Raw genomic sequence first — 25,000 nt, 5'->3', positions numbered from 1 at the left:
TTCAACCCGATTCGATCCCATTCGATTCTGGTATAATACTCCAATGGGATTCAAACCCAACAAACTGAGACAGAAAGCAACACAGTTGGGAGTAATGAATAAAACGTACGAATTAGAAGTGCGGGATATGGACGAAAGTTGGAAGTGTTCCTTGCACATATCAGGACAATTTAAGCAGTTGTTTTTTATAAAACAGACTTTAGTTGTCCTGATAAGTGGGAGAATAACTTCTAATATGTACGCACTTCTAATATGTACGCTTATCTGTATAAGTAGAAAAGAAGGACAAACTCAGATAGAAAGCCACACACTTTAAGGTAAGAGCAATGAATAAAACGTACGTATTAGAAGTGCAGGGTATAGACAAAAGTTAGAAGTGTTCCTTGCACATATCAGGACAATTTAAGCAGTTTTCTCTAATAAAACAGACTTAAATTGTCGTTATCTTTAAGAAAGTTACGACATTTTTTATTTTCGAAGACGTGTTTCGATGTTACAAACATCGTCGGTTACAAAATATTTGAAAAACCTTTAGGACTATATAACAACTAGGCGAAACATATAGTCCTAACGGTTTTTCAAATATTTTGTAACTGACGATGTTTGTAACATCGAAACATGTCTTCGAAAATAAAAAATGTCGTAACTTTCTTAAAGATAACGATTTGCTTTCTGCTGTCTCGACTTAAGTTGTCCTGATAAGTGGGAGAATAACTTTTAATTGTGCGTATATAACAAGTACTTCTAATATGTACGCTTATTTACATGAGTGATATAATCACTCAATATGCACATGTGTGGACAATTTTAGCAATTGTCTCTTATAAAAACCTGAAAAATTCAGGCGGCTTCAAGGGATTCAAACCCATTTGTTGCCGGTGCAATGCTCCAACGGGATTCAAACCCAACAAACTGAGACAGAAAGCAACACAGTTGGGAGCAATGAATAAAACGTACGTATTAGAAGTGCAAGATATAGGCAATAGCTGGAAGTGATTCTCGTACTTAAAAGGACAATTTAAGTACTCTTAACTGCTTAAATTGTCCTTATAAGTACGAGGTCACTTCTAACTTTCATCTAAAAACCAGCACTTCTAATATGTACGCTTATTTATATCAGTAAGTTAATTAGTTATACTGGAAGAAACATTAACTTGTAAAGAACCACTTTTAGATATGTAATAAACCATATTTAATATCAACTACTTTGTAATAACTAGTTACATTGTAAATTCATAGGAAGAAAATAAAACTTAAATGAAATACATTGTTTCATTCCTTGTTACAACAACGAAAAATCTACTCAAAAACCTTACTTGACACACAGATATTTACAACAAAAACAGTGCCAAACCCTCGTTGACACTTATATTTTATATATACACGCCACGAAAAAATTATTCAACAAACCGGTAAACAGTACACACAACAAAAGAATTTCCGTCCTTCCAGCTATTCTACTCTACATAAAGCAAATACAAACCTGCTTTCCTAACTAACGGAGATAAACCCTATACAGTTCGAAAAGACAATCCTTAACAACCCATTTAATGAATGCATGAATACGCAGCTAAGAAAAAAGGAGAAAGAAACATATTAGCAACGGAGTTACAATCTTCACAAAAAAGACAACTGAGAAACACCATAATTTTTCAAAAAACAGATCATGTACTGCGTAGTAAACGCGGCTAAGGGAAGACAACCTTCCTCTGCTTTTCAAATCGCGGGCTTAAATTCTTACCAAATAAAAACATGAACATGAAAATTACCTTTTCTATCAACGGGAGGGGGGCAAGTGTAAAACTAAAAATTTAGACAGCAATACGACAACAATTTAAGTGACTACCAACATCGGCAACGCTGTCTGTATAATATCCCGGACGCAAAAGATGCTGGAATTAGAAAGGACAGGAATGTAATCATCTCATTTTTAATGGGTAGCGAAGCCAAACCGTCTGATTTCCTCAAAACAGATGCTGCTTAAGTTACAGTGTGCATTACAAAACTCAAACATTCAATGGTGGTCGCTGTAACAGTCCTGCAAGACAATAACAAATGAAAGTCATCACAGAGTTATATCTATATTGACAAACTTGATTGCATTCTTCCTTTCTCAACGGCTCAGAACCCGCAAGAGAAATCATTTCATGACTTCAACATACAACGCCCTTAATAATATATACATATAATACAAAACTACAATAACAGACCATCAAAAAAGATTCAAGACACATTAATATTGCCTTCCTATACTAACTACATTCAGCGGCTAAAAATGGTGGAACAACTGTAACTTCAACCCAATTTTTTGGCCTCTTTACTTAAGCTCAGACAGAAAACACATCAACTGCCTCGTAACTAAAAAGGCCTACTTGTAAATCACCATGATGATAATGAGAAAATTATGTCCATTTAATATCACTAGCTGCCATACAGTACTAATCAAGTGAAAAATATTATAATTTTTGGCACAAAAAGAAACAAAATACAAGCAACATAATTATCTACATTTTACATAGAAACAAAAAATCTATTATTCCGACTATGTGGTTTTCAGAATTTGTACTATAAGGATTAAGAGTACAGTTCGACTTTTTTTAGTACTTCAATTAACATAATGCAAGATTAGTAGACACTCCTATTTGAATCAGGAAATAAATTGAATTCAAATTTTCCATGCCTATATATTAATGTAAGCCATACACTGTGGATCGCTACAAGGATGGCCAACCCTTATAATTATATTGTATTGTATGTGTACTACAATGCTGAAGTAATCAACTTTCTGCATACTCCACATAGGAATACAATGTAAATAGCTGTTAAAGTACTTACTTAACTACTCAATCATAATAAATAAAATTCCATAATCCTCTTCATTCTGTATTTACAACTAAACATACAAGACTAAGAGTACATGGCCACGTGGACATAATACAAAATTTCTCTAAGAGTGCTCAAGAAACCTTAGGCATGACCACAATCTGTCTGTCCGTATACTCAGTGAATTTTTCAGTTTCGGCCTCGGCAAACGTAACACGGTGTTTCTTCTACAGCAGTTAAAATACCCTTGATCTCTGGAGCATCTCCCGAATACAGCTTAGTTAATTGCATTTCGGACACTCATTTTTGACCTTTTAATTTCTCTAACAAGTCATCACAAGCCTTGTTTCTCTCGCTCTGCTACCAATATTGGCCGGAAGGAACACCAAAACTCTACTTTGCACTCAAAAAGGTGTGGAAACAACATTGAAATTAAAGCTTACAACTTAGAAAAACTAGGTGCAATGATGGAACACAAAAACCCAGGCACTAATGAAGGTGAAGGCGACAACACTAAACATAAAAAATTAACAAACATCAGGTACATGGTTCTTCAAGATTTTGGGGCATAAAGAGACAGTAGTGTACACTCTACCTTCACAACTTGATTCATTGTCACTCACTTTGGGATGACATGTGTTTCAACTTCCTCTTCAGCCTTGAGATTCACTTAGCAGAGCCTTTGCAGGTGACTACAGTAGAATTACACAGGGCACAATGTTTCTCCTCCAGAATAAAGGATTGTCTTCATCTCTGGAATAAATTTAAAGCAACCAATCAAATATACAAAATTTCAGTGGTATGACGATACTCTATACAATATCATTATTCAAAATGAAACTAAGATTTTACTCTGACTATAACTACGTGTACTTGTCAAGGGAAACCACTTACAGATAAATTGTATACTTCAATGCATACAACAAACCAATTTAATGCACAGGTTAGATACTCAAAACAACGAAACTTATAAAAAAAAATAATAATAATTATAATTATTACTGTCAATGCAAAGGACATTTATCCAAACTTGGGGGTTTATCATAACAGATGACTTACCTCACTTGCAATATCCAAAGATTCCATGACAAATCATAATTTCCACAATCAACATAGGGACCTAGTACTGCTCCACATGGGGATAAGGGTGTAACAACTAAAAAGTACACATCAATTGGATCTGTGGATTAAAAAAGACATGCGCTGTTACAGTCCTGCATAATCACTGCTTTTGGGAGTATTTTTACCACACTGAAAATTCAAAAACACATCCTACAAATAATTCATATGCCTTCAGATGTACTCTACTGCCAGCCTACAAGCACCTTAGCTATGGAAATTTAAGCAGGCACCTCCTCAGTACATGGACAATAGACTGTGATGCCACCCACCAGGAAGACATTGTAATCGAGGATATCTTCAAACAAAGAATGAAGTAAAAGACAACTACAGCTGTACGTGTAGTTGCAGTACAGAGTCAGTGTCAGTCTTCAAATAACCGGGAAGAAAATAATGGACTCTCTTAGTCTTCTCAGAAAAAAAGAACAAACCCTGGGCAACACAAAAAAACCCACACACTGCTCAAAAAGAATAGGGCAAGGAGTTCTCTGTGGTGTATCATGGATGCTCAGAAACACTACAGTAGCTACATTGTACATAAACCAACTTTAAAAACCAAGGGTATAGAAAAAAATGGGGAATGATGGATAAAACACTGGCAACAGTGACTCAAGATTTAATTAATGCTTCTTGGTAATCTGTATTTTCGAATGAATAAGTGAACAGTCCAGCTTGCAGTTCCCAAAAGCCAACAGAGAGCTGGTCAAATGAGAATTGATTTTTGGGTCGCAGGGGCACTTTAAGTTGAGATAACAGGGATGATCCTTCACTTACAGTATTCTTTGTCAACAATTCATCTGGGTACCTTAAGTTTGCAGTTCCAAAAATTCACATGGTGTTGTACTGTGACTTCTTGCAAATGGGAATCTGGTAATCATGCTAGGGGTCTGGATCTCTAACAGGCATTTGTCAACTCTTTCCACTTTCGGCCCTCCATGATTTGAATCGAACCAAAGAGCAACAAGCTGCTGACTCCAAGATACACACAGTGCATTGTACAATATCAAAGCCTAGCAACATTAATAATGGGCTAGGTACCTGCAGAGAAATCAGACAGGAAAACAAAATTCAAAGTTGAAAAACAGGGTTTAGATAATCTTTAAGAAAAATAGTGAGGGGCAAAATGCAATAAAATTCCATAACATATCTCAAACTTTGTAACTATGTGAAACCCAAAATTCCTACAGCTGTGCAAGACTAAAATAATTTAATTGTTACTACAATGTAAAGTGAGATAATTCAGAGTGACAGCTGTACAAGTCCTAAGCAAAAACTTTAATTTTACAACCCTGTGGTGAAGCCTTATAATTGAACCAGTTAGTGGAGAATCCGTCATCAGTGGCCTGCCAAACTTCAGTCTACCACAAAAAAAAAAACAACAACTTGACTTTGTTTCCTTCTTAGTCATGATTTTAAAGGTGAAAATGCAAACTTTTTGTCAAGATGGAGGCCTTTGCACCAATCTTGAAAATGCCGCAATGCTCATGACAATAACTACTGCCAGCATATGTGGGTCACTTGATAGTAAGGCCCTATGGAGGAGTAGGACAATCATCCAAGTAAAATTTCTCAAATCACGAGGATTCTTTCAATTTCCAACCACCGGTCAGATTGCTGATATCCTCAAAAACCTAAACATCAACAAACTTCATTCCTCTCAAAGCATTCAAATACAGGGAACAGGCTCTCCACCATTCACTCTGCTCTTTGTTCAACGAGTTGCCGAGTAAAGGTACTAATTACCAACTATGTGAAAGGAAGGAGAAATAACACCTGCATTTGAGAAGGGAAGGGCGAACATTTCGAGAAAACTAATTACACAGTCATGTAGACCTGAGTATCTGTTCTACTAGCCATTGAAAACGTCTTTGAGAAATGCTTACATCATCACTTATCACCCTAGTTACTTCTGATCAATACAATATTAAGCAGATACTTGCCAGCTTACAGAAAACGTTACGGATGCTTGACAAACCATTTGACTAGCTTCGATCCAAGTTACAAACTAATGCACTAGCAAAACTGTTTAAGTGCTACTATGACGAAATTCGCATCTAAGTTCCTATCCAAGTCATTTTAAGACATAAGCTTGTAGTCTGTACAAGAAGAAGAATGCTGTTTACTATTTTCAAATACCTTGTTTGGTTCCAGAGATATTCAAGTTTTTACAATTTGCAAATTAGCCAAGTGATGACGTCATAAACTCAATCGCATTTTGATCAAATATGATGAAAAGAGATATCTCAGCCGATTTGTATCAGAAATACTCGATTCTTTGCAGTAAGATTCTAGTAGATGTGCTCCACATTATGAGCATACCAGCTTTGTTACCATGGTAACATACAGAGTTCCAGACCTCCCTGATTTTAAAGGCTTTAGTGATCTATTTTGATATTTGCCAATGTTGCCTCGTTTGCATGATCCTGCAAGCATGTAAATATGTTAGGTTGAGTTTGTGGCCTTGCTAAATGTTTTTCTAGCGTAAGATCACCAAAATATTTAAATAAGGTCCGAGGGAACTGGAAAAGAGTGAGTTGTCATGGGAACCAATTTCTTTACAGCCGTAGGTGTGTTGCCTGTAGAACTATTAGCCAACCAAATTTCAATGGTCTCTGCTACAAATTGACCAAGACAGCTCTATTTATATACTGGGTTGAGTGAATGACGTCATCATGAAATCCTCTCATTTGCATATTTTGCACATTTTTCAAACTTAAATATTTCCGGAGCCAATGCAGATAATTATTTCCAACGGTAAACGGCATTTGTAATCTTTCCTGGAATTCTGTATGATAAACATAAAAAGTTACGGGATAAAAAGTTGATAATAGTAGCACTTTAAAGTCAAGTTAAGATCATTGGGTCAGGATCATCAATACATCGAATTAAACACACATGTAAATACAAAAGAATGTAGACTGAGGTGAAAGTGGTCTATATAGCAGAGGTCAGGATTCGAATCCATTTCAAGTTTCAAATTTTCAGGCTTTCCAGTTTCATTACTGCTCAAGTACTATACTTTATACTATAGTTAATAACTGTGATGATCAGCATCTTAACTTGGTTCATCTCTGCCCAGTTAAAAAATAAGTGGCTTGCAAATAATTATATTAACTTTCATCAAAATCCTACGGCATAAGTCAGACCAGTCTGGATTTGCTGCAAATTTAAGCTATTAAAAACTGAGAAACATTGTGTACAAGTAACAAAACGACACTACATCAGAATGGCTCTTTACCAGGATAAGAGTTCCACTACAATAACTGTTCAATGGTTTTATAATATTTTATGATCTTTTCTCCTTTCTCAATATAAAGGCAACAATCTCGAACTATGCTGACGTTCAATTTTGTAGTCAATCAGTTACACTTTGCTAGTACAAATTTGGATGACATAAACAAGACATTAAACCCTGTGCAAAACATTGGTTAGTGCTTGGTTCTCAAATAGTAATCTAGTGATAAAAACCCCTTGAAGTGTATAAACATATTGGTGGCAAAAGCAAGTACACACTGTAGAACAAGGAATGACCCTGAACTTAAAATCGCTATTGGTAATAACAGCATACCCATTGTAGAAAATTTAACTTTACTACCCATCCAGTTAAAATAGATCATCAACTCTGAGATTTTCACGATCAAGTACACAAAGCATTCTGGAAAAACGTAAGCAACAGATACATGTACTTCCAACAAGCACAAAAAAATTATTGTAATGGAATTTCATATTAATGCACTTTCTCAAAAGTAAGGCAATTTTCTGGGAAAGGAAATCAATGAAAACTCAAAAAAGGTTTACAAACGAAAGAGCCCACAGACTCAAATGGGACAATAAAAACTCAACATAATGACAAGTTATTGATAAGAAAATCCATATGCCAAGCTACAATCCTCGCCAAAAATCCTTGTAACACCCCTTTCCCCTTGACAGCATTGAGACGACATTTTCCTCTTTGACTGGCTACACCAACATTGAAAAAGGGAGGGGGACAAAAACGGTGCGAGGATTTCCAAAGTGTTTCAAGGTTTTGTCTAAGATTGTAGCTTGGCAAACAGAATAATTTAAACAAGATGTCTGCATCTTTGTTCAAAAAGATCGAATTAAACAACTTAGTTAGCTCCTAAATACACCAGTGAAGTACTGATTGAACGAGTCAATACACAAAAAATCTTAGTCAACTACGAAATTGAACGTATCAAGAGTTCACACTTTAACCTACGGACTGAACTCCCTCACATTCCAGGCACCAAAACTTCAGAACAGTCTGACTGAAGAAATATGCTCTGCCACTTCTATAATTGATGCCTTTATTAAACAAATGAGGAAGAAAAATTTTTAACTGTTATTCTCAATTATCTATGAAAATTCCTTTCATAGGACACCCCCTTTACTGTGCATTACATGTAGGTCTACTGCCTGACCCATCAAGGGTGCATGACTGTACACGCAATAGCTGACTTATAATGACACCTATGAATGTTGCAAATTTGAAAACAGGAATTGTCCAGAATCTCGTGAAATTCTGTCTACAGTTTCTCAGCCCCGAAGATACATGTAGCTGCAGAAAATGGTGCTGGCAACAACCTCAAGACAATGAAAGAGCTCGTTACTAAATTAAAAGCTCCACTTTAAATTTGCAGTACTCTGATGTGAATAAAAATGTAACTATACAGTGTGACGCCTCTACATGTAAATGTAAGTACGAAATGACCGCAACGTTCCTTCAAGACAGACAGCCAGTACACTACTGTATGCAAATAGAGCTCTAACTCCCAGAGAAGGAACTCCTTGCTAGACGTGTGTTCTCCTGTGAGCACAGTGAACAGTACATTTAAGCCAAACATATCACTGTGGAAACAAATCACAAGCCGTTGATTGCAATCCAGAGAAGGCCTATCAACACAGCATCTAAAAGACGCTTAACAGCATTTGATGCTCCGTCTGTATATTAATTAATAAAATCTGACAGTCACCTACAACTCTGGCAAAGAGATGCAGTTGCACATAGTAAATGCTTTCGTATGCCTTCCCTACAGTAAAATTCCACAGAAGTCGAACTCCTCACTTTTCTACAAGGGTCGGTTAAGGATCTGCCAATACAGTATCTGCATCTGTTCAACACTTGCCAATTAGTTTCAAGCAGAAAGACGCAAAGATGTATCTCTACAAGTGTTGTCAAAGGTCAAACACACAGGTTGGCCAACAATCAATACAATACAACACAAAACTTTAATTAATATCCACAGAATTCAAATTCACATTAAAGTAAGTGTTCTCCGGCCAGGGAGCCGTGCTCTATAAATACTTATAATAATGTTAAAATTACATGTACAGTGTATGATAAATGTAAAAAGGACTTAAAGATTTAACAAACTATAATTACAAAAATCTCTACATTACAATTAATTTCAATCTAGTAATAGATAACTGCATCAGTCTCTAAAAATGAATAAAATTATTTTACAATAGGTAGTGGCCTGCTTAGCCTCGTAAAACAGATAATTCCATGCAACAACACCCCTATATCGGAAGCTGTTTTAAAGGGCTTCAGTGTTTGGTCTTGGAATTAATAGATTATGTTTAGAAGTTCTCAGATTGTGGTTCTGAAAAGACATAGTGTTAGTATTGGCGAAATACAAAGGTTCTTGGTTGGTGATAGTTTTCAACATTAAAGACTTAGTCTTTAAGTTGCGCATCACGTCTGTCTGAGAGGCTTAAGACCAGTAGAGTTCCTTGAGTCTCTGAGCAGATTGAACCTATACCAGCTAGCCCCAGTTATGTTACGAGCAGTTCTGCTCATTAAAATTGCAGTTTCTCAAGTTTGTCACTTAAACCATAACCAATACTCTCCAACTTCCATGGAGCATACCCACTAGAACACAGCCATCAAATTAATACCAAGATGAGATGACACTCCACGATGACCTGGTCTTGATATCCCAGAGTCTCCCCTGCCCCATGTTTTCTCCTGCCAAGGAATGTCTACACAGCTCAAGAAGCTGATCAATAAGTGTTCCATGTGCCAGACTGTCAAGCCAGAACAAGCTAGACTGAGTGAACCTCTTCAACCTCATCTTGGGAGCAAGTTACTATGGTAACCATTGTTTACTTTCGCAAACATTACCAATACTCTCCAAATTCCATGGAGCATACCCAGTAGTAGCCTTGTCCTTGCAGATTATACCTCATTTCAAACAGTGATTTGCAAACTAAACAATGCATTTTGCATGTCACGGGAAGCCTTATACTGTCATTTCAGACAACGGTCAGCAATATTCATCTTCAGAGTTTCGAAGATTTGCAGCAGCATGTGTGGATTTTGTATAATAGACTCCCTTTCTGAAGTGCTCTGACATGGCGAGTCTAACTGTATTATAATAGCTCTTGCTCACTGTTTAACCTCCTCTTTGAAGTGATTAAGGACTGTTCAAGGGTTTAAAAGTTAGATTTGTTGCTTCATTTAACTCGCCATTTAAAAAAACTCTGGTTTACATGTAGGTTAACATGTCCAGCTGACTGAGGATTCTGTAAAGAGTCAATTTAATATCTCACAATTGCCAAGGGTCTTAATAATGTTTAGTACTCTGATAGGGGAGGCAGTGTGGCCCAGTGGTTAGGGCGCTTGCCTTGAGATCCGGAGATCCCGTGTTCAAGACCTGCTCTGACCACTCAGTGATTTGTTCCTTGTAGTCCCTGGTTCAACTTCCCAGCTGCACTTGTAAATAGCCAACTGGTTTGCCTCTGGCCAGTTGGGATTCTTAACAGTTGTTGTTGTTTCATTGGCCCTGAAGAGCACCTATGGGGAGCGGTCAATTAAGTATGTATTGAAGGGGTTTTCAATTGGGTGTCGATACAAATTGGTTTTAATACTACGTACAGTGCAACTCTCTGTGATAGTTATAGAAATTTCATGCCACTTTGCCAACAAATTAGACATTACAGCTGTAAACCAAAACATATCACGTAACTTGCTTAAAATATAATCTCTTTCCCTGTATTTAAAATTGTTTAAATATCTTTTATAGTTGTTTCAAGATCTGATTGGCCTACATGTATAAGTGATTACTTGATTTTGGTTTTACAAAATTAATTAAATTCAAATAAAAACTGCTCTTCTGGTCAAAATAATTATTTGGTGAGGAATTACTCTAATTTGTGTACCTTAGCAATGGAGGAAGCTCACCGACAACATCAAACAGATGCCAAACTACATCATTCTGCTATCTGTGTTAAGCATCACAGAGATTGGAAGGTTCTCCTCTGCCTTTTCAAGGCAGATTAGCCAGTAGTGAGAGGTAAAGTTCTAACAACATACAGGCAGTAGATGGGAGTAGACAGCTGATTGCCAGCTTCTACGGCTGTACTTGAAATCCCTGTGAAAAGACCCATAATTAACAGAATAATTATTATACATGTACATGAACAAGTGAATTATCAGAACTACAAATGGTGGTTTGTGTGTTGAAAGCAATGTTTCCTTTCAAGAACAATTATTTAGTCCAGTCACGTAATAAATTCTCAAATCCTTTTTCAGTAAAGATTTGTTCAAAGTTCTTCAAGGACTCTCCTGTTCCTTTAGTCATGTGGTTCAAAACATCAAAATTAATGAATGTCTTAATGCATGGGGGCAAGGCAGCCCCAAAGAACTACATGTAGACCTCCAAGACAACAGTTCACTATAACTAGTTATTTATTTACCAAAAATGACTACTCTTTCAAGCTGAAGATTGCTGGCTTGAGGTTGACCAGCTAACACAAACATTCAAGATACAAATTTCTAGTTTACGGGATTGTGAGTGAAAGAAACAGACTTTTTAAATTAAGTTAGGTTGACCTACTCAAAAAAACGACTGAGGTAGACTGTTCCACTACATAATTGTTCTAGGGTAAAATGAAAGGCAGCGAGAGGAAGTACTGGTAGATAGAGGAGCGAAGCTGTAGCTATATGGCTTTGCATGACACTGAGCGCTGGGATCTAACAGTCAGTACTTTTCTGGCATCAACCATTATAATACAAGTCATGTACATTGTAAATCTCAAAAAGGAGTGTAAGCAGTGCAAAAACTCTCCTCTGCTCCAGTATTCTCCAGCCCGGGTCATTGAGCAAGTGACGCTAAAAGTATTGAGCTATCTCTTCAGTATCCACCTTGCAGCATGCCGTTGAACTATTTAAAATTTGTGGGCATCATTGTTTCCAACACCTGCTCTTTGAGTTGGGGGCACACAAATCTCACATATGCCTCTCATGTGTGGAACTTGAAGATACTGTAACAGATTTCTTTTCAGGAATCCAAGGGAGCAATTAGCTTTAGCTATGGTTACATTATTAAATATTTTAACTCCACTTTATAAGATCTTTCGAAATGTTGATTACTAACTACATGTAAAGATATTTAGCCAGATCAGTTTCTTTAAATGGAGTACCATTCAATATGTAGAAAGCATGCACAGGAGACACAGTACTTCACACTTTAATGATAAAAATAATAATAATAATAATAATAATAATAACAACAATTTATTTATATTTTCATACTGCTCATAATAATAATAATAATAATAATAATCCGAATCAAAGAGAAGACCACAAAATTACATGTTTCTTCACAAGCACTAAATGGTTTAAAAGCAAGTAGAGAACTATGCCTATTCTCTTGACAGGTTCATTCTTTGTTCTGATGTACCATCTCGCAGTATTTCAATTTCTCCTACCTGTATTTCACTTCAGTCTGAAGATGATAAATTATAGAATTATATTGAAATATTACAAGTATACATCAAGTATACATCAAGTATACATCAAGTATACGAGTATACATCAATAATACATCAATTCCTTGCATTTGTTGCCTGTCTTATAGACACAATGCAATTACTCGGTATCACCTTTATTCTATACCTATTAAAACTATCACCAGGTAATGGATTGTACATGTAGTGTTTATGGACATATTATTCTTCTCCATAAATTAAGTACAAAATTAATCGTCATTGTGTGTACAGTTTACAGTCACTGTCACAGTGATAAAAATAAATAGAAGAAACACCTCTGTGGTGACAGCAGTAAACAAACAAGAATTGCAAACAATAACTTGTCTAACAATTTTAATCAAAAACTAAATGTGAAATTACATGCACAGTAATCTCTTCAACAACATTTTCCATTTGGGTGACGATCTTTTAATAATCCCTCCTTCTCTTCAGTTCAGAACAACAGCAAAAATCTCTCTTAATTAAAAAGTCAACCTAAAGTGTAGTAAATTTGGTTACTCAACTGCAATTTCACAGTCAAACAAAGCAGCTCACAACTGAAGACCCATTTCACACAAAAAGCATATAAATGTGATTGTTGAAATGTGCCAGAATCTCACGGTTCCTTCTTCCTTTTTTAGCTAGTTTTACAATATGCAAGGCATATAAGCTCCTCATTACAGAAAGAAAACTGTAACGTTATGTGAAAGCTACATGTAACCATTGTACATGTAAATAAGTGTTTTGTCTCTCGCCCTATTTCTCTCAGCTTAAAATTTGAAATTTTCTCTACTTCTTCTGATCTCCTTTCTCGACATCTCTCAAGGATTTCTTCGCTTAAAATTTTGTCACCTCTCCTCTCATGCTCTTTTCTGCTCTTTATCCCGTTGCTTGTCACTAATACGATTTCCCACCAGAAAAATGTGGGTTGCCAAATACAACGCTGCCACACTACTTCCTGCCAAGGAAAATTGCCCATTCACACTCCAGTCCCCAGAGGCTGTCCTGCCTTCCCACCACCACCACCCCGACAGTCTGTGTGAGCGAATGGCGTACATGTACATGTACGTGACATCATAACCAAAATTTCTTTCATGGATAGATTTCCCAAAAACTCTTAAGTATGGTGCTCTACTGGTGCGCTTCGTGAGCCTGAGTTACGCAATTAAAAGTTGTTTAACCCATTGACAGAGTAAAATACTAAGTCTGGCCTGTTTAGGCCGGTTTGGGTGTTAAAGGGTTAAATGTTTCCATTTGCGGATAAATCTAAAAGTGTGAGAAGTTAAATGAATGCTACTCAGCTGTCCTTTCTCCTGTGTGCTGTTGGTGATGCTGTTCTTAGTGGTTAAAACCTTTGCATTTGTGGATAAAATTTAAAAATATCAGCAAAAAAATGAATGCTACTTAGCTGTCCTTTCTCCTGTGTGCTGTCGATGATACTGTTCTTAGTGGTTAAAACCTTTGCATTTGTAGATAAAATTTAAAAGTGTCTGTTAAGTTCTTTAATCAAAAGATCAACTGAAGTATTACATAGTATTATCTCATAAGATCTTTCATCATGTCGCTTGGTCACTGTCGCTTTTTCCCACTCTTTCCATCCAAGTCTAAATGGTCTCATTCTTACCACATCCCCTTCTTCCAAGGGGGAAAGGTCTCGGGTGCCCTTGTTGTAGTATTTGGCTTGTCGCGCTTGTCTTTCCAGAGTCTCCTTCTTAACTGCTTCAGCACGCACAGACTGTGGTCTTGATGAAGCTTTGGTAGTAGGGAGTTGCGTTTTACAACGTCGATCTAATAACCGCTGGGCTGGACTGGTACCCATTGATTCAGTGGGGGTGTTCCTTAGTGCTAGGACTGCAAGGTAGATGTCTCCGTTGGTTTCTTTCATCTTGCGCAGGAGTCGTTTTGCAACTTTCACAGCTGCTTCCGCTTTGCCATTCGTCTGTTGGTGTACAGGACTCCCCGTGCGGTGCTCCAAACCCGATTCGCTTGCAAAACTGGCAAATTTCTCGCAGGCAAATTGTGGACCATTGTCACTGATTACAATGTCTGGGATTCCTTGCCTTGCAAAATGGCACTTCAACTTCTTTATGACGGTGCTTGCTTTCGTGTCCGGTAAGTTGTCTATTTCCCAAAAGTTTGAGAAATAATCAACAACGATTAGATATTCATTGCCATCTATGGTATACAGGTCTGTACCGATCTTCTCCCATGGGCGTTCTGCAACTTCGCGGCTCATCAAGGTCTCTCTCTGTTGCTTCACCTCACATTTGCTACATGTCTCACACTGGGCGATGTGCTCCTTCAGTTCTGCAGTAATGCCGGGCCAGTACATGCACTCTCTGGCTTGTCTTAAACAACCATTCACGCCTATGTGAGAGTAATGAATGTGCTCCTTCATCTTTGGTCTCATCAGTTTTGGGATGAGGAGTTGCTCGCCTGTAAAGACAAGACCATAGATAGACACTCATTTCATCCCTGAAGCTGAAGTAAGGGGCCAGTACAGCTGGGAGCTGCTGCTTCTCTTCCGGCCAACCAGTATGGATTACCTCTTTCAGCTGTTGCAAGACTTTATCATCATGGGTGCAGGCTCTCATCTCCTTGAGTCTCTCTTCAGTCATCGGTAGTAGCTTAACAGCATTCACATGTTCAAACTCTCCTTGGGTGTTCAGGGTGGTAGCTAGAAATGCTCGGCTTAGGGTGTTGGCAAGGTACATTTCTGGACCAGGTTAACTTTGTAGATGATCGTGACGTCATATTTCTGGATTTTCAATGGCATTCCTTGAAGTCTCTTGGGTGCTTTCGCAGTGGTTTCTTGGAGATCGTTGCTAACGGCCTGTGGTCACTCTGGACTGTTACGGGACGACCATACACATACTGGTCAAATTTCTGGAGTGCAAAGACTACTGCCAGCATCTCCTTCTCGATCTGGGCATATCGGGTCTCTAGGTCTGTATTAAAGTGCGTGGCTGCCAAATGCCACAGCTTGCCCATTTTGCATTAGGGCAGCCTCAAGTCCCTTGTCACTTGCGTCTCACTGAACAGTGAGTTCTTCGTTGGGGTCGTAGTATTTCAGCAAGGGTGCCTGTGTCACAAGCTTCTTGACCTTCTCAAAGGCTACGTCATGCTCATGTTGCCACTACCATGATGCCTCTTTGTGTGTTAATTGCTGTATGGGCTTCAGCACTTCTGCTAGCTGAGGCAAGACCTTGGCAAGGTAGTTTACAAAACCACAGAATCGTCTCAGCTTTCACATTGCTGGGCTTGGGCATGTTGCACACTGCTTCAATTTTCTCTGGATCAGGTTTGAGACCATTTGCTGTGACCAGATGTCCCATGTAGGGGATCTCCTTGCATAGCAGCTTTAGCTTCTTTTTATTCAGCTACACCCCTCTTTCTCTGCACCGCTGCAGGAACTGCTGTAACTTCCTGTTGTGGTCAGCTGTTGCCTCCTCCTCGGTGCATGTATCTCCTACCCCATAAATAACCATGTCGTCATGAACTGTCAACAAACCATCAAGTCGATCAAGTGCCTGGTTCAGCCTCTTTTGGAACATTTCACTGGCTACACTGACTCCAAATGGAAGTCGTCTCCATCGGTACCTCCCGTAGGGTGTATCAAAGGTTGTCAGCTTGCTCGACTCGTGCTTGCTCCTAGCAATGGAGTTAAATTGTCCTTAACAGCAATGAACTTGACGGAATACTGTCTGCGGTTTTTTGGATTACGTAGAGTCACGCGACAGGTCCCTTCCAGTTTAAGTTCCGTTTTGTTCCACATCTGTAACACTCATTTTGTGGGTTGAACATCCTCCTTGTTGACATATTTGACCGGTAAAACATTCATAGTGGCACCGCAGTCGAGATGGAACTATACGGGTTTCTCGTTAATAAGCATCTGTGCGTAGATTTCACGCTCCGTGACACTGCTGACAGTTCCTGTCATTTCTGGCTTTGTGGTCAAACAATAAAGGAATTCTTCCACGCTTGTTTCATCCTCTTTGACTTGGTGTGCTCTTTCTTTCGCTCTACATTGACTTGCAAAATGATTTTTTTTGCCACAGGATCCACAAATACGGCCCCAAGCGGAACAATTGGTTCTTCCTCTGCAATGTTTTCTTCCACAGAACTCACACGGCTTATCACTTCCAGGTTTTCGTCCATTATCGTGTTTCCAGTCGGGATACTTTCTGTCTGTTTGCTTCGCATTCTTGTATCGTGAATCTTGCTCTGTTTTTCTGGGCTTTCTCATCTTATGTTTATGAACATCTTCTGTCTTCGATGTCTGGATGATCTTCTTCATCTGGGTGTTCGAAGCCTCACCGCTCTTTACTATGTCGATGCATTTTTGCAAAGTCAATTTCGTCTGACGCAATAGGCACCCTCATGTACACCAAGAACAATTCGATCTCTGATCAGCGAGTTGTGTAAACATGGGCAGAAATTGCATGTTTGTGCCAGTGTTCCCAGTTCTCCTACGTAGGCATCGATAGATTCACCTTCCTTTTGATCGCGGCTGTTGAACATATAACGCTCATAAGTCTCATTAGTTTCTCCTATCGCGTACTTATCAAATTCTTTCATTATCTCCGATAGCTTGCGTTGGTTCTCTTCGCTCAGATCAAAACTGTTGTAGATTTTGACCCCGTTGGGTCCAATCGAGTACAAGAAGGCGACTCTGTAGTCTGCAGGCTGCTTGTCGAGCTGTGCAACAATGGCGTAGTTATCCCACTGTTGTTTATAAACTTTCCAGTTTACAGCTTTTTCTTTAGCTGAAAGAACTAAACCTGTGGGAGGCTGTATTCCGTGTAGAACAGGCGGTGAACGCGCAATGATCTGCGGGCCCGAGGCTTGCGGCGGTTCGCCTGATGGCGATGTTGGACTTGACATTGTTTCTGGACGGTTTTAAGGTTCAGGAATTGCTTTTGACAACGGTGGTAAGGCTTAAAGTTCGCTTACCGCTGCTACCATGTTAAGTTCTTTAATCAAAAGATCAACTGAAGTATTACATTTTACAGCCATAGATCACATGTTCTATCGGCATACTTCAAGATATCCGATAATGTAGAACTGACATACATTAGTCATGTAACGGTGTCAGCAGTGAATGAATGCTACTCAGCTGTCCAATCTCCTGTGTGCTGTTGGTGATTCTGTTCTTAGTTCTTAAAAGCTTTGCATTTGTGGATGAAATTTAAAAGTGTCAGCAGTGAAATTATTGCTACTAAGCTGTCCTTTGTCCTGTGTGCTCTTGGTGATGCTGTTAAAAGCTTTGCATTTGTGGATAAAACGTAAAAGTGTCTGCAGTAAAATGAATGAATCGCTGTGACCCTGTTCTTAGTGGTTAAAACCTTTCCATTTGTAGATAAAATTTAAAAGTGTCAGCAGTGAAATGAAATTCAATGCTACTCAGCTGTTATTTGTCTTGCATGCTGTTGGTGATGCTGTTCTTAGTTGTTAAAAGCTGTGCATTTGTGGATAAAATTTAAAATTGTCAGCAGTACAATGAATGCTACTCATGCACCTGTCCTTTCTCCTGTGTGCTGTTGGTGATGCGTTTCTTAGTTGTTCAAAGCTTTGTATTTGTTGATGAAATTTTAAATTGTCTGTAGTGAAACAAATGCTACTCACAACATCCTTTCTCCTGTGTGCTGTTGATTTGTTAAAAGCTTTCTATTTGTGGATGAAATTTAAAATTGTCACCAGTAAAATGAATGCTACTCAGCTGTCCTTTCTCCTGTGTGCTGTTGGTGATGCTGTTCATTGTCTTTCTTCTTTCGTCAAAATGTCAGAGTTTCATATCATGCTGTATTCGATTCAACTCAAAACGCATCTCCCCACAATGCATTGCAAAACAAATTGCGCTTAATAAAAGACAACCTGAAATGTCCTAATGGTGCCTGCTCGATCACCAATTATTTTTCTTCGCGAGCTGAATTGCCTCCAGCTCAGAAAAGGCCAAGATGTGAGTGCACTTTTTTGCATCTAAAAGGTGTGATTTTTCTGTGGTTGAAGAACGTTGCTTTGGGCTTCAGAATGCAGGAAAACACATCTCTGCAACTTAAGAATTTCCAGGACCCCCCCCCCCCCCCCCCGGTGTTAAACCCATATCCCTACATGCTTCAACCCTTTAATAATAAAACCCCAGTTCTAACCAAATAATATCTCATTGGACAATTAGGTGTGTAGTATCGTGTTGTGCATCAAATACAAGAGACGAGTAAAAATATCACACGATACTACACACTATAAATCGTTCAATAAGCAATTACTGTATTATTTTATGAACCAAATTTTTCGCATGATATTAATTTTTTAGTAAGTGAATTGTATAAACAACCAACAAAGTGTGATAGATTTGTATGTCACAAGTGCAGGGAAAATGTTCACACCTCAAATGCTTATCTAGGCAAACTGGTTCTCCACTGTTCAAATAACAAACTGTACAAATGTGGTGAAATATTTGTACTCGTTGTGTGTTCTTGTGTACAAATACAGACAATCCAACCCTTTTGAGGAAAATAGGTAGTATCTTTTAGTGCAAAAGGCACATACATCTTCTTGCCCCTTTAAAAAACCAAAAAGACAGATTTTAAGTTACCTTTGATTCTATTACTCACTTTTGTAGTACTGTCCCGTTATAACAATCCTTTTTTTCTCATTAGCAGAGTCAAATATTGACTGATTATTTGAGGTGCGGGCAGTTATCCGCCATCTTGGGTCATCTCATGGAGCTTCTGAGATAAAGGAGGTATTGGACGGGATACCAGGATGCCGGAACACGGATTTTATTTTTTTGCCAATTCACAGAAACGAGAGCATTAAGTCATAAAACCAAGTTTTTATATTTCATCGAGATAACCCCTAGTACAACTGCTTCCAAACAACATGAAACAGTTGCATTAAAAACCGGTATTCAGTACGGCTTTTTTTTTTTCAAAAATGCAGTGAGGAACAAACTGTGCCATTTTATCAAATTGTGAAGTTCTTGCCGTAGTGTTGTTCCGTTTCATGCTTTCCTTGTTTCAGTGTTGACTACTTATACTGTTTACCCATTCTGTCTACTCATTCTTCTTTTTTTCTCCAAGGTTTTATGACGAGTCGATGATTCCAGCAATGGTAATTGATAATTTCGATCACTGCTCAGCTTAATGTGTCTTTGCCTTTTGACTTTGTCACCACCGTCGAGGGTTATAAGCGGTGGAATTTTTCCGCCTATCTTTGCCGCTAAAAGTTTTTGTAATCCTTAAGGACCTTTAGGCCTTTCAGCTCAAATTTAATCCTTGTGATGCCCTGATTGCTTATCTTCGATTCATTAGACAGAGTCCAGAGTTCAGCAACACACGATCACAGTCTCTTCCAGTCAGTGGTGGCGTAGTTTACACGGAAATAGATGTGTTCAACCAATCTTATTCCTGGCTGGATGCCCATCTCGGCTACTGCACGTTCCTTTTAAAGATGTATTTCAATGTCTAACACCCAAGATCATTGCAAGATGCAAATTCCAGGACCCTCGAGCCTCTTTCTCCACTTTAAATACGCACATAGTCAAACACTTGCCGTAACTGGCCGTAAAAGTCAAATGCTGGGGCCAACGCATGAACAATTGTGAAGGGGTTGCTCTCAGACGGATGATGATCAGCTTGCAAAAAAAGGGACCCTTCGGCCGAAACGAGTCCAGATCCACTCCCATAAAGCACCAAAGGCGTTTATATCTTACTGAATCCTTCTCTCAACTTTCGGATCTTGTGCATGTAATGGTTCGTATCATGCTTTGTTTTGGACAATTGAATTTCTATTCATTACATCGGTTTCCACACCTTGCCTATTATGTAACGCTAAGCGTCTTAACTCGTCAATGGGAGCCTGTTTAGGGATGAAAGAGCTAAGATTGGAACGAGAAAAATGCCGTTTGAGATCACTCGCTGGATGCTTTCAAAATAACCCCCGCTACGAAATTATTCTAAGCTGTAAAAAGTCGAAAGATCGGTAACGCGCGAGAACTGACTGTTTCAAAAAATTCAGCGCAGGGAGGCAAGGTTTGTTAAAAGTTATTCGTTTTTCACGGTAAATAGCCGGCAATGAGCTTTATGCAACTCTCCCTAAACATAATCTAAGGCTACAAACATTTAACATTTTTTCCAAGTTATCCATTTGATGATTTGAACATTGTAACTCCGGTCAAAGCTAACTTGTTCTATAATCCATAAACCAACTAACTTCGGTTACCCATTTTACTTCTTTCATAATCGAGAGAAACTGAATGATTCCATTGAGGCGAAATGTTTGGCATTCTTAAATGAACTGCGCCGAAAATCACCCGCCTATCACTCTTGGTAAATGGATATCAACTCACCTTTAAGCAATCTGTAAGGCCAATATCTTCCGCTTCATCCCTCCAATTTCTTCGTGACTGCTTTCAGCTTTACCCATCACATGCGCTGTACTTTCTCTGAAACTATAAAGCAACATTGATGCGTAAAGTTGTTCCCCAAAAGAAACAATGAGGGGAAAAAAGAAAAAATTAAGGAAAGATCTCCTTCCTCATTACACTATAAAGAATACGCTGTATAGCGGGATCGATATATCTTGCATTTGAGGCATTTTTTTAAACCTTTTATGCTGGAAAAAATCGAGTCTACATTCAGTAACGAAGACCTAAGAAACCCTTACATGGGAACGCCTTTGGTACTTTACACTTCTTGGAAATCCCTGCGGAAAATGAGGACAATAACCGCGTCATGAAAGTAAAAGGATTATTTCTTACAGAAATTTTGGTGCTTTCTCAGTGGGAGAGTAAAACACGACAATTTGACTTTATCGAAGAAATTGATTATGGTCATATTGTCATCCATTTTATCTTTTCACGGTTGAAATTTGACCTGAAGCATTTCCTTTCAGAATTTGGTTGAGAAAAGTTATTAAAAAAAGCTCCTTTGATAAATTAGTGCTAGATTGAGTACATTTCTAGTTGTTTTAATGCTAAAACAACTGGCCCCAGTTGTTCAAACGATGGATAGCGCTATCCACCGGATAAATCACTATCCAGCGGACAAACATTAGCAAAACCAATTGAGTTATCCAGTGGATAGTGATTTATTGGGCGGATAGCGCTATCCAACGTTTGAACAACTGGGTCCTGGTGTATAGTAAAAGTAAAGTCTCCGCTTACGAGCCAGAAGGCTCATCAGGCCGGCGCTTATCTCCGGTTTCATTAGCATGAAGCGACTAGGAGTATTTATACTCCCCCCTGGATGGGATGCTAGTCCATCGCAGGGTTACCCCCAGCTTTACGCCGGTACCCATTTATACACCTGGGTGGAGAGAGGCACCGTGAGAGTAAAGTGTCTTGCCCAAGAACACAACACAATGTCCCCTGCCAGGCCCCGAACCCGGACCACTCGATCCGGAGTCGAGCGCACTAACCATGAGGCCACCACGCCTCCCACCCTGGTGTATAGACCCATTGCATAAATGGCGCTGCAATTTGAATAACAATACTCATACATCTTAAGCCTCACATCTTCGAGAGGAATTCTTTCTTTAAAAAGCATTAACACTAGGCTTAAGATGTATAAGTATTGTTATTCAAATTTCGGCGCCATTTTTGCAAAGGGTCTATTTGACTTGCTCGTTTTTAACCCATCAGTTACTAGCCCAACAAATATTTTGGCCTCCCAAACGAAAATGCTATGGCGCGAAGATACGAATTTTATCTCCGAGTGCTTATAGTATCTCTCACGGGTTCTCTGTGCTCACTCGTATTAACACGAGAAGCAAAAATTCATATCCCCAATCGTCCATGTAATGTTTTATTTGTTATATAGATAGTGATAAAATGTATTCTCGAAATGGCAAAAAAGTGGACACCAACCGTTAAAACACGTGTAACATGAAACAAGAGATGAATGTTATGAAAAACAAATAATCAGACTCAAATTGAACCATAAAAATGTTAATTACACCACAAAAAGGGGAAACTCGATTTGTATTGGCTAATTGTGCTAGTTACCATGACGACACCTTTTCCTCACTGTGAAAGATAAAAATAATATCTTTACTGCGCGAGGTGAAGATAAGATGCTTCAGTGAAAGCAAAAATCCTAGTATTTCATCACTATCTATATAATTAAGTATAGCTGCTTCTCTGTAAGTGAAAGAAATGGGTGATATATCATTCATCCTCCACCAAAGAGAAGCCCAATGTGAACGCTTTAAAAGGCTGTTCTATCATCTTGCATTTTTCTCGTGCTAAGGGTTTTAGATCTGTTCTACTTTCTAGATTAATTTGGAAATTTTAACAGTGATGGGAGACCTTAGAATATCAAAATCAATAAATAATAATAAATGAATATAAATGAATGAATTTATAAATAAGTGTTATGAAGTTAATGAAATCCTAGGGTATGAGAAAGCGCATAAACTATTGTTGTACAGTACGCTGTGCACTGATTTATCTTAGTAAATAACAGACTGTACTGCGTTTATTACGCCCCGACTTTGCAATCATCAGACTATTATCATCTTTAACCTACATATTCCTTAAAAAAGTCGTTACTATAAAAAAGTTATATAAAAACAAATATTAAGAGAAATCTGCATTATACAATACATACTTTGCCACACGTAAAAGATCGTCATAAAAGAGTATTAGAACCATAGCTATAATATAACTTCTGTAAAATTGTAAAATAAGTTATGATAAGGACTTGATGGCTGGTATTTTACACGGGCATAAATTGGAATATCATGTATATCTTTGTGTGTCATTGGGTAGTTTACTACACCTCAAATTAAGCGCCGCTTGATGGAGACAAGAAATGTAATTTACATAGAATTGTTGTCAAAATACCTGTTAAGCATTCATTGTAAAACACCTTGAAATATTTCTTCATCCATCGAGTGTCCTGCACGTCATTTTGCAATCATCAGCTAAACCCTTTGATAACATCATATAGACGTAACCTCGGCCATAACGTTTTTGACAAGAACTCCATTAGACAACTCTCCAACATGGGTATCATTTCTTCAGGAAAAACAGCTATGAAAACAGCGTAAATCTTGATAATTTAGTTTCGCCATAGCGTTTCTTGAGTTGGAACGTGGCAGGAAAAAACTCGCATAATTTAGTAGTAATTAGCAATTCAAATGTCCAGCCAAAATGCGAATACCTCCGCCATGTTGTTTTCTTTCAAATGTAAATTTGAAGCCATTTGTAAAAGAAGGTACCTTTTTCATCATGCAATCAAGACAGACGGTATGAAGAGATCGTCCTCCTAATAAGTTACGGAAGAAATATTTTTCTCCTCGTGTATACATACATGCTTAGTTAATGTACCTTATAAGACCATTTTAAAATCATTTTTATTTTCTCCCATAGATTTTCGAAAGATGGTGCCACTTTTTGGGTTGGGGAGGGGAATGAGGTTCACCCAACGGTGAGATAATTCTACTTCTAGCAATGGCGCTCGGGTTTCATTCCCGGACACAATGTCATTTTGCGGGTTGATTTGTTTGGCTGTCTACTCAACTGTTTTGCGGGTACTCTGGTTTTCTCCTGGCTTCAAAAACCAACATGACTCGATCGGCTTTAACTTTTAAACTTCGTTTGATTTAGTTTGATTTTCAATCTTCCTATTTGAACAGTTTTTGTGCTCAGTTAAAAAAGACGAGGACCGAAATAAAGTGAAGATAATGATGACGATGATGATGATGACGATGACGATGATGATGATAATGACGATGAAGATAATAATAATCATCATCATAATAATAACAACAACAATAATAATAATAATAATAATAATAATAATAATAATAATTATTATTATTATTAATCCACGATGTTATTCATTGGCGTTGTCTCTCAGTATGTCCTTCAATCTAGTTGCTGCCAGCAACCATAGATGTTCAAGACCCGTCGTCTCAAGACGTGTGCTGTCCCAATGCGTGATGTGTTGGCCACACCGGGTTGGTGTTAGCGTGTGTCACCTTGCTTTTATTGTTAGTAATAGGCGATTTGCAAGATGACGTTATTTACTACTAAGACCAGACTGCTTTGAGTTGCTTCTTTTGCTGGTTTTCACTCACGTGATCAACAGCCATGTTTTTCAACGAAAGCAAAAGGAAGCGTTTGCATAATAATAGAGTTAAATTCCCGGAGGATTTGGTCGGGGCACCAACATGGCCGCCTTTTCTTTGTTTAGGGCACCAACATGGCGGTCGTGACGTCATGTGAAAACCGAGAATTGTCAGGCAAATTTAAACAATTGTTTCTTTGTTCCCAAGAGAAAAGAAAAATCTGAATAACAAA

The 25,000-nt window shown here is 38.2% G+C and overlaps 1 long non-coding RNA gene across 5 annotated transcripts; it reads right to left on the bottom strand.

Moving 5' to 3' along the window:
• Nucleotides 1–615: 615 nt before the first annotated feature.
• On the bottom strand, nt 616–21,257 carry LOC138002880 (uncharacterized). 5 transcript variants are annotated; one of them, XR_011123352.1, is made up of 7 exons: nt 19,308–19,414; nt 11,104–11,315; nt 4,748–4,980; nt 3,883–4,003; nt 3,447–3,576; nt 1,851–2,038; nt 616–1,570 (listed from the first exon to the last, which is right to left on the bottom strand). It is a non-coding gene; the product is annotated as an uncharacterized lncRNA (long non-coding RNA). The 5 variants fall into 5 exon arrangements; XR_011123351.1 differs by lacking the exon at nt 19,308–19,414 and adding an exon at nt 21,044–21,257 and having other exon boundaries at nt 616–2,038; XR_011123350.1 differs by having other exon boundaries at nt 616–2,038; nt 3,419–3,576.
• Between the last annotated feature and the right edge of the window lie 3,743 nt (nt 21,258–25,000).

The sequence above is a fragment of the Montipora foliosa genome, chromosome 5, assembly GCF_036669935.1.
Source record: "Montipora foliosa isolate CH-2021 chromosome 5, ASM3666993v2, whole genome shotgun sequence".
Classification (NCBI taxonomy): Eukaryota; Metazoa; Cnidaria; class Anthozoa; order Scleractinia; family Acroporidae; genus Montipora; species Montipora foliosa.
This window is presented reverse-complemented; position numbering and strand designations above follow the sequence as displayed.